Below are 8,762 nucleotides of genomic sequence, written 5' to 3'. Positions count from 1 at the left end.
AAGAACACCTGGACTTTCCAAGAGACACACTACCCCCAGCTCTATAGGACCTGGGTGTTCTGGGTGTTGTGGCCCCCACCTTGAGAACACCTGTTGTGGGAGACATAGGCCAGGGCAAGCTGCTCCAAGGAGCCCATCTGGCTGGTGGTGGGCAGGGAGCTGGAGCCATAGCAGCAAAGCTGCCCATCCTTCATGGTGACAGATTTGGGGATGCTTCTCTCTCCTCTGTGTAATTGGTAGTTTGAGTGGTGAAGAGATGGCTGACAGTGTCAAAACCTTTCCGCAGTACCTTTCCAGGAGAATCAAGAACCCTGTTTCTGGAAGTTGTACCATGTCATAGCTAGATGCTCAAATTCAGAGAAAGAGAAAGGAACAGCATCTAAGAAGCCTAGTAGAGTGTTTGAAAGGACAAGTAGAGCCCAGGGTATAAAAGAGGAAGCAAGATTGAGCCACCCATTGCTAGTTGAATTTCCCAATGCTGTACATGAAGTGGCAGACTCTTCTGCTTCATTCTCTTCCCAGTTTTATCGTGTGTATTCCTGTGCTTCAGTCAGTAATGGCCCAAATTATTGGTGATCCATCTCTCCATAGAGATGTTTGATTCTGGCCGGAATATTTCTTCCCATCAATTTTCAGTGCTCCTCCTCTTTGTGCTTAGCAAAGTTGTGAATGTGATATGATTTTAAAATATAGCTGATCTGGCACTTACAGTATCAGGGAGGTAGCCTCACTCATTCCCTACTGACATGGTTTTCAACATGTCAATTTCAGGCTCTTTTCTGTACCTCGGAAATATCTGTGGGTCTCTTTCTCATCCACCTTGTTGGTCAACTGGTTAATCTCCAATGTATGTCTCTTTTCTACTCACTATGGTGGACTTCCCAGCAGGCACCCCACCTCCTACATTATCACTAGCTGCCTTTTCTCTGCTCTCTTCCCTTCATTTTTTTATCAGCACCAATGAAGCAAAAAGTGAAAGTGTTAGTCACTCAGTCATGTCTGACTCTTTGCCACCACATGGACTACACCCCACTAGGCTTCTCTGTCCATGGAATTCTACTGAAGAGGGTAGCCATTCCCTTCTTTGGAGAATCTTCCCAACCCAGGGATTGAACCCAGGTCTCCTGCATTGCTGGCGGATTCTTTACCATCTGAGCCGCTACTGAAGCCCAATGAAGTAAATACCCCTGGCAAAACATGCCTTTCCAGCTGTAACCTCTTTTCCATGGTGGTTTCCTTAGGCAACAGAACCTTCCACAAAATGGTTTACTACAGTCTGCCCTTAGTAGCTCAACCTCTGCAGAGAAGCTCCCTTCACAGCATCAGTCTCCTACCAAGCAAGGCTGTGGCACTTCACTGTGTTGGCCATCAAGAAGGGATGGATGGGACTAGGAGGACCCTGTGGCAGCTCTTTTCCTTGTCCACATTCCCTACTAGAAAAGCAGGACCCACCATGCAAGGGTCCTCTGCATATTCCCTTCTTTCTGAGGAAATTGGGACTTTTGTCTGGTGCACCTAAGGCAGAATCTTCCTGACACTGGTACGCTGATTTCTAACATTGGTGAATCTGAAAGGATCACAGGTTTTTCTGCAGCTCTTTTTCAGCATCTCTTCAGCCCCCCTACCTGAACTGATGGGAATAAAATTTTTCCCCCCCTGTGCCATTTACCCTGCCTTCCACCACCCTTGGATGAACAGATTTTTGTAATCCTAGCTGTTGTGGACGTGTTATTTTTGCTGTTTTTCTGTGAACCACATATACTGGGTGTTGGAGAATCTCAGTTCTTCTTGGTTACTTATTTTATAGCCATCACTGTCTCATTTCTTGTAACTCGGATTAGATTTTGTTCTCTCTTGCTCTACTGCAAAAAACAACCCTGGAGAGATGGGATGGAAGGAAGGTCCTTACAGCCAGATCTGCCAGGTTTCAAGGAGTGATTTTTTTCTTCCCCTTGAAGGGGAAAAAGCTCTTTTTCACTGGTACATTTAAAGTCTGCCAGCTTTGGAGAGATACTAGTGCAGGTGCCACTGCAAAACAAAATGCTAGACAACCTCAACTGTTAAATTCTGGAGGTCAGAAATACTGTTGGTCACTGCCAGATTTGTCTGGTATTTCAAAGGATTATTGGGTGCTGCAAATAGGGACTGAATGGCAAAAACTTATTAAATTCATAAACCTGTAGGGTGGAAAGAAACAACTAATTCACCTTGCAACTGAAACGATTACTACCTCCTCCCTTCACACAGGTGCTTTTCCTAACAACAATCATCATACTCAGGCAGCAGAAGTCCTTTATGACTAAGTTCCATTTCCTCACACAGAATATTGAAAACTATGTACTCTGGGGTCAAAATTGAATCAAAGCAATAATTTGCACTGCTTCATCAAGAACGTTGTTAAGTGAAACCTGTATGTCTTTACTGTAAGTTCAGAATGGCAAAAATACAATGAACATGAGTACAGCTTAGTGCCACTGCTTTAATTCATGTCAAAGTGCCATAATTTTTATGCACAATTGTTTTTGTAACATCAGTGCAGATTTCATCTCAGCAAAACTCTTTAATATTATTACAGAAAATATTTTTAATTTTGTTGACCTCCTAAAATGGTCTTAAGGACACCCAGAAGTTCATAGAAGGAACTGTAAAGACTACTGTGATAGCATAATTAAATTTCATTATGCATTTTTATGTAAATAATTTTGTAACTGTGTTTGGAATTTACACAAATTGTAATTTTTTTTTTCTGTATCATATTGGGGGCCTCCCAGGTAATGCAGTGGTAAAGTATCTGCCTGCCAATGCAGGAGATTCAACAGACACAGGTTCAGTCCCTGGGATGAGAAGATCCTCTAGAGGAGGGCATGGCAACCCACTTCAGTATTCTTGCCTGGAGAATCCGATGGACAGAGGATCCTGGCGGGTTATAGTCAATAGGGTTGCAAAGAGTTGGACATGACTGAAGTGACTTAGCATGCGTGCATGGCAGGAGGGATAGGACAGATACAGGAAAAATAAAGGAGTGGCCTATGACCATAGTTCCTACAGTCCATGTGTAGAACCAAGTGGTAACCTTGACCGGAATGGATGCCATTAGTGTAGAAGACAAGAAAGATTTAGAAGACAACATTGTCAGTTTGATGATTGATCTGTAAAAGAGAGTAAATCTAGATTTTTGTCTAGTATATTTGGATGTGTGGTGGTAGCATTGTCTATAAAATCAATATTAGCAAAAGATAAATCAGGAATGTGAAGGTAGGGATTATGAATTTGGTATTGGACACATTGAGCTAGAATTACTTTTTAGAAATCCAAGAAAATGTGATAAGTAGCCAGTTGAAAATGAGTTTAGACAGGAAACACACACGTATTCATGGAAGAGGTAATAATGTACCCATAATTAACTTCACAGTTAACTGTTTATGACTTCCCTATTCTCCAGGTTAATTCTCTTTTCTATGGCAAAAATTGATCATCTTAGTCCAAAGTGAACAGGTAGATGCTGGGCTGTTCTGAAAGAGCTCCCTCTCCAGGCAGATCCTAAAACCAATTCTTGTCCTCCTAAATCCATGAGACTCCCAGGAGTTGCAGTCTGCTTTTCAAAGAACTTTTGCTTTGTTCTTCCCTGGTGGCTCAGTCAGTAAAGAATCCACCAGCAATGCAGGGGACCACCTGCAATGCAGGAGACCCAGGTTTGATTCCTGGCTTGGGAAGATCCCCTGGAGAAGGAAATGGCAACCCACTCCAGTATTCTTGCCTGGGAAATCCCATGAACAGAGGAGCTTGGTAGGCTACAGTCCATGGGGTCACAGGAGTTGGACACAATTTAGTGACTAAACTACCACTACTTCAGGATACAGTTTCAGTATTTGGCAAGTCAGGTTTAGTTCTCCCCTGATCCTGTTCACTGGAAACTGGCAAGCTTCTAATTGTTGTCTCTCCAGATCCATGAGACTGCCAAAGCTCTGCTGATTTCTCTTCTTTTTAGTTATTAAGAGTCCCTGCATCAGTTCTTGGTCCATATCCATTGTCTGTGTGTTGTGGAACGGAAAAGGCCCCGCTTGAAAAAGGGCATATAAAATTTTATTTCCCTTCTCCGTATGGTTTTCCTTTCTTTGAGATTCTTTTTATTCCTTTGATCTGGTTACCATAACAGTTCTTGTATCCTGTCAGTTTCTGAGCACTTCTTGAATTTCTGATGAAACAAAATGTTTCAGGTTCATCTTGTATTTTCCCTGCCCCAGTACAAGAGTTAATATACACAAGGACTTCTGTTTTCTTATTGATACTAGTGTCTCATCATTTTTAGGCCATTTTAGTGGGTAATTATATATGCACATATAAACATATATATGTGTAAATATTTATAAATAAATAATTTTGACATATATATACTCATAATTGCATGTTGATATCTACAATTCCAATCCATTGCCACAGAGTTCTCCCTTTCTTCCTTCATTTTACATTTGTATTTCCCCCATCAATAAAAAACATGCTTCCTAACACTTTATGTTTTAGAGTTTAAGGAATAGCAAATAGTATTTCCTAGGAATGCATGGTATTTTTATTCTAAAGGCTACAGGCTTTATGAGCAATATAAGCCACTTAAAGTTCATTTCTCAGTGCTTCTTAAATGTATTCATTTAATAACTCTAATGCTCACTGAGCTCAGCATCAAATCCAGATAAAGGCAATACGGAACCACGTTTGCATTTATAGCCTCTATGGGAAACTCTCTTGTAAAAGGATTTAAATATCTCTTCAGGGGAGTACCATAAATGTGAATGTGTGAAGATGATGTTAAAATATGGCTGCTAATCCTTTCTGAAAGTATGCAATCTTTTTACTATAAAGAATATAATAATATTTACTCAAAATTTTATTTTTAAGAGTCACAGGGCTATATTGGAACACTGAGACACTGTCAAGTCTATTTTCTGACCTTCAGACATGAACACGATTAAACTTCCATTCATGTTGAAATCTCTTTCCCTGTAATAGATATTGTCCCTTGGGTAGCCCATTCTTACGCTTAAACGTTCTTAACTGTGAAGAAACCCTTCGTTATACTTAGCTTATACCCTCCATGCTGGCTTTTAATTCCCTTTCTTGTCTTCCATTTTAGATAATGAAATAAGTTCGTCATTATTGATTGAATAATATCCCTACTATTACTATATAGACTAGAAATATATATATAGACTAGAAATCTTATATGTCTCAGCATCATTTCTGCTGTGCTTAGTTGGGTTCAACTCTGCAAACCCCATGGACTGTACCCCGCCAGGCTCCGCTGTCCATGGGAATTCTCCAGGCAAGAATACTGGAGTGGGTAGCCATGCCATCCTCCAGGGGATCTTCCCAACCCAGGAATCAAACCCAGGTCTCCCGCACTGTAGGTGAATTCTTTACCATTTAAGCCAACAGGGAAGCTGCTTTCTTTATATATGCATTTATATATGTGTGTGTGTGTGTGTGTATATATATATATATACTATATGTATATATAATTTGAATCTTACTCCATGATATCTATTTATAAATCTTACTATCTGCTATAATCTCTTCAAATTAAGCCCAGTTTCAAACGGTATTGTAGTCATGAAGTGGCTGAATTCTGACTATAGGATAAGAACTTACACCAATTATTTGGTTTTTTTGTTTGTTTAGCTAAAGGTAAAGGATTTATGCAATCTGAAGAGAAACAAGAGTACATTCTGTTATATGTTTATAAAGTGACTCTACATTTCTGAATCATTATTTTATTTTTCTCTACTAGATACCAGAGATATTTTTCTGTTCAGTCATATTTAGATATGTAAGCTGAATTTTCATAGAAAACCAATTATTTGATGCAAAAGCATTAGGAATTCTAGAGTGGTGCTAACGTATGTCAACCTGCCAATTCCTGAACAAGTGAGTAACAATAACATTATAGGAACAACCATTATTTACTGCGTACTTAACATATGCTACTACTACTTACAAGTTAGATAACTGAAATGACATGGCAACTTGCATCAGTGTAAGATGTTATAGAATAAGAGTAAAGACAGGATAGATTTAACTGAGGCAAGAGCAACTTTGTTGGAAAATTAGAGATGACTCAAGGGGGTCTATTTCAGGTTGACTGTGGAATACAGGATGTCTTGAATTTCTTAGTCAATGGAAAAATAGTTTTGGGGAGAAGTGATTTCAAAATGAAATTATAAATATAAGGTGTGATATAATCTTGGCCCCAAAATGGATAGCTGCCACTGTGGGCCTGACTAAGTAGCAAGATTCACAAGGCAGCAGATCATAAATATGAGAAATTATTTCATCTGGCTGAGGATCTACCTTTAGTGTAAGTCAAGTAAGAGGTAAAGCACAGTGACAGGAGTCAGTAAGCTTGATCCGAGGAGTGCTACAAGCATAGGGTAGAGGAAAATCAAAACAAATACATTATCTACCAGCACTTACTGACCATCATAATTTTGTAAGTAACTAATCATAATTAAACATAGAGGTCTGGGGATAGTGATTTCTAGTGAGAATCCGTGGAGTTTGGTTCCATGGATATAGGAAAAGGAAGATCTATTTACATTCTATTTCCATTATTGTTCCTTCCAAACAGGTTGGCTCATTTAGAAATAAATATTACAAATAGATCATAGAATATCAGCACAGGAAAGCCTTTTAAAATAATCTAATGAAGAATTTAGATAAAAGAATGAAAACAAATATTTTCAGCTTTAAGGGCAACTACTTAACTCTGCCACCTAGTGCAAAAGCAAACACAAAGTGTAAACAACTGGGTGTGACTGTGCTCCAATAACAACTGTATTTGGCCATGGGTAGTAGTTTTCTGACCTCTGATCTAGTCTAAAGCTGTCATTTTTTGATTAGGAAAAGAAGTCTAAATGTGATAACATGAAATAAATGTCAAGTAGCTGTAATCCACACAGCATAAATAAAATTTAAATCTTCAGAATCCTAGATAGATATACTGACCTCATCACTAATCATACATAAATCTTATAAAAGGTAACACTAATGTTTTGTGAGAATAAATATTATTGGTTGAAATAATAATCTTAAAAAATAATTATTGAGTGTTTTCTATATAATAGGAAATTTACTAAGTGCTTTATTAAAATTATTTTATTGAATCCCCACTAATCATCCTTATGAAGATCGCATATAATTATCCTTAATATATAGATGAGAAACAAGAGAGTAAGACAGAAACAGGCTCAGTAAATTATCCAGGGTCATACCAGAAGTAAGTGGTAGAGACAGATTTGACCCCAGACAAATGTATTAAGAATTCAAAGATTAAATTTTAACACATATTATCTTTTCAGTATTGACTCTCTAGATTAGAGATAAAATTGAAAAAAGTCAATTATAAAATGTTAAGAAAAAATATATAAAGCATGCATAAACTGTTGGTTAATAAAATAGGTTATGAATATATATGGATTAAATAGTTTTAATAAGAACACTCATAAGAAAATATATAACTAAGTTTAAAGTAATGGAGATGAATTTTTTTCTCAAAAATATAAATTACTTAGGCTACCATGAAGATTCTCATACACATATGTAGCATGTATATAAACATATATGTACTTCAAACATTTTTATATGCTATTCTAAAGATAGATCTGAAACCAGTTGAAATTTTTAAAAACATAGCTTAAATCTACTGAAAAATAAACAATATGCAAGCACCAATTCAGATATTATTAAAATATTTTTATAAAGCATTCAAACAAGATAATATAATCTATAGCCTTTACAAACTCTTCTGAAGAACAGAAAAAGTTGGGAATATTTCACCCTCAATCATTTGATTAGGCTGGCATATTTTTGATACTAAAATGAAGATGCTTAGTCACTTAGTCACGCATGACTCTTTGTGACCCTTGAATTATAGCCGATGAGATTTTCCAGGCAAGAATACTGGATTGGTTAGGCATACCCTTCTCCAGGGATCTTCCCAACCCAAGGATTGAACCAGCATCTCTTTCATTGGCAAGTGGATTCTTTACCGTCTGAGCCAAAATGGACAGTAGAAGAAAGAATTTAAATAAATCTCACTTATAACATAGATGCAATAATCCTAGATAAAATATTATTAAACCAAATCCATCCATTAAAAATACCTCATGAATATATAAGTATTATCTCAGGAATGAAAAATTTATTAACTCTCAAGAAGTCAATTAAAGTAATTTTTTATACTAATAGCTTATCATCCATTTACTACTGACTAAAAATCAGTAATGAATCAATAAGAATGATACAGTAAAAAATGTTCTTAGTATAAATCACCACCTGTTTATAGCAATAACTCTTAGAAATTTTATTTTTTGATATTTTGTTATATTAATTTAGCTTAATTCTATAAGCAAAATACATAGTTTATCTTTAAAGGAAATAAAGTTGATAAAATTTTAAAAAAAACATTTTTTTCTAAAGTAAAAACCACAAATCATTGTACCTTTAGTAACTTGTGGCCATAGATTTATTCTATTCTATTTTATTTTATATTCTATTCTATTTTATTCTATTTTAATGATCTTTTAAAAATCAAAGTCATGGTTTCAATAATGGTAATAGTACTGGTTTTAATACATTTGCCACAGATCATGAATGATTAACAACAACAAAAAAATTGTACTTTCAGTTTGTGTCCTTGTTTTGGTTCTCTTCAAGCTTTTGTCTCTCTTCATATCGCCCTGTTGATCCACTCCAGTGTGTGTGTACTCAGT

At 36.7% G+C, this 8,762-nt stretch overlaps 1 pseudogene; it reads left to right on the top strand.

The window, feature by feature from the left end:
- The first annotated feature begins 256 nt into the window (after positions 1 to 256).
- On the top strand, positions 257 to 915 carry LOC145539592 (etoposide-induced protein 2.4 pseudogene; annotated as a pseudogene).
- The last annotated feature ends 7,847 nt before the right edge of the window (positions 916 to 8,762 follow it).

The sequence above is a fragment of the Giraffa tippelskirchi genome, chromosome 2 (genome assembly GCF_054371585.1).
Source record: "Giraffa tippelskirchi isolate mGirTip1 chromosome 2, T2T-mGirTip1v1.2.pri, whole genome shotgun sequence".
Lineage (NCBI taxonomy): Eukaryota > Metazoa > Chordata > Mammalia > Artiodactyla > Giraffidae > Giraffa > Giraffa tippelskirchi.
The sequence above is the reverse complement of the archived record's forward strand: the minus strand, read 5'-3'. Positions and strand labels throughout refer to the sequence as shown.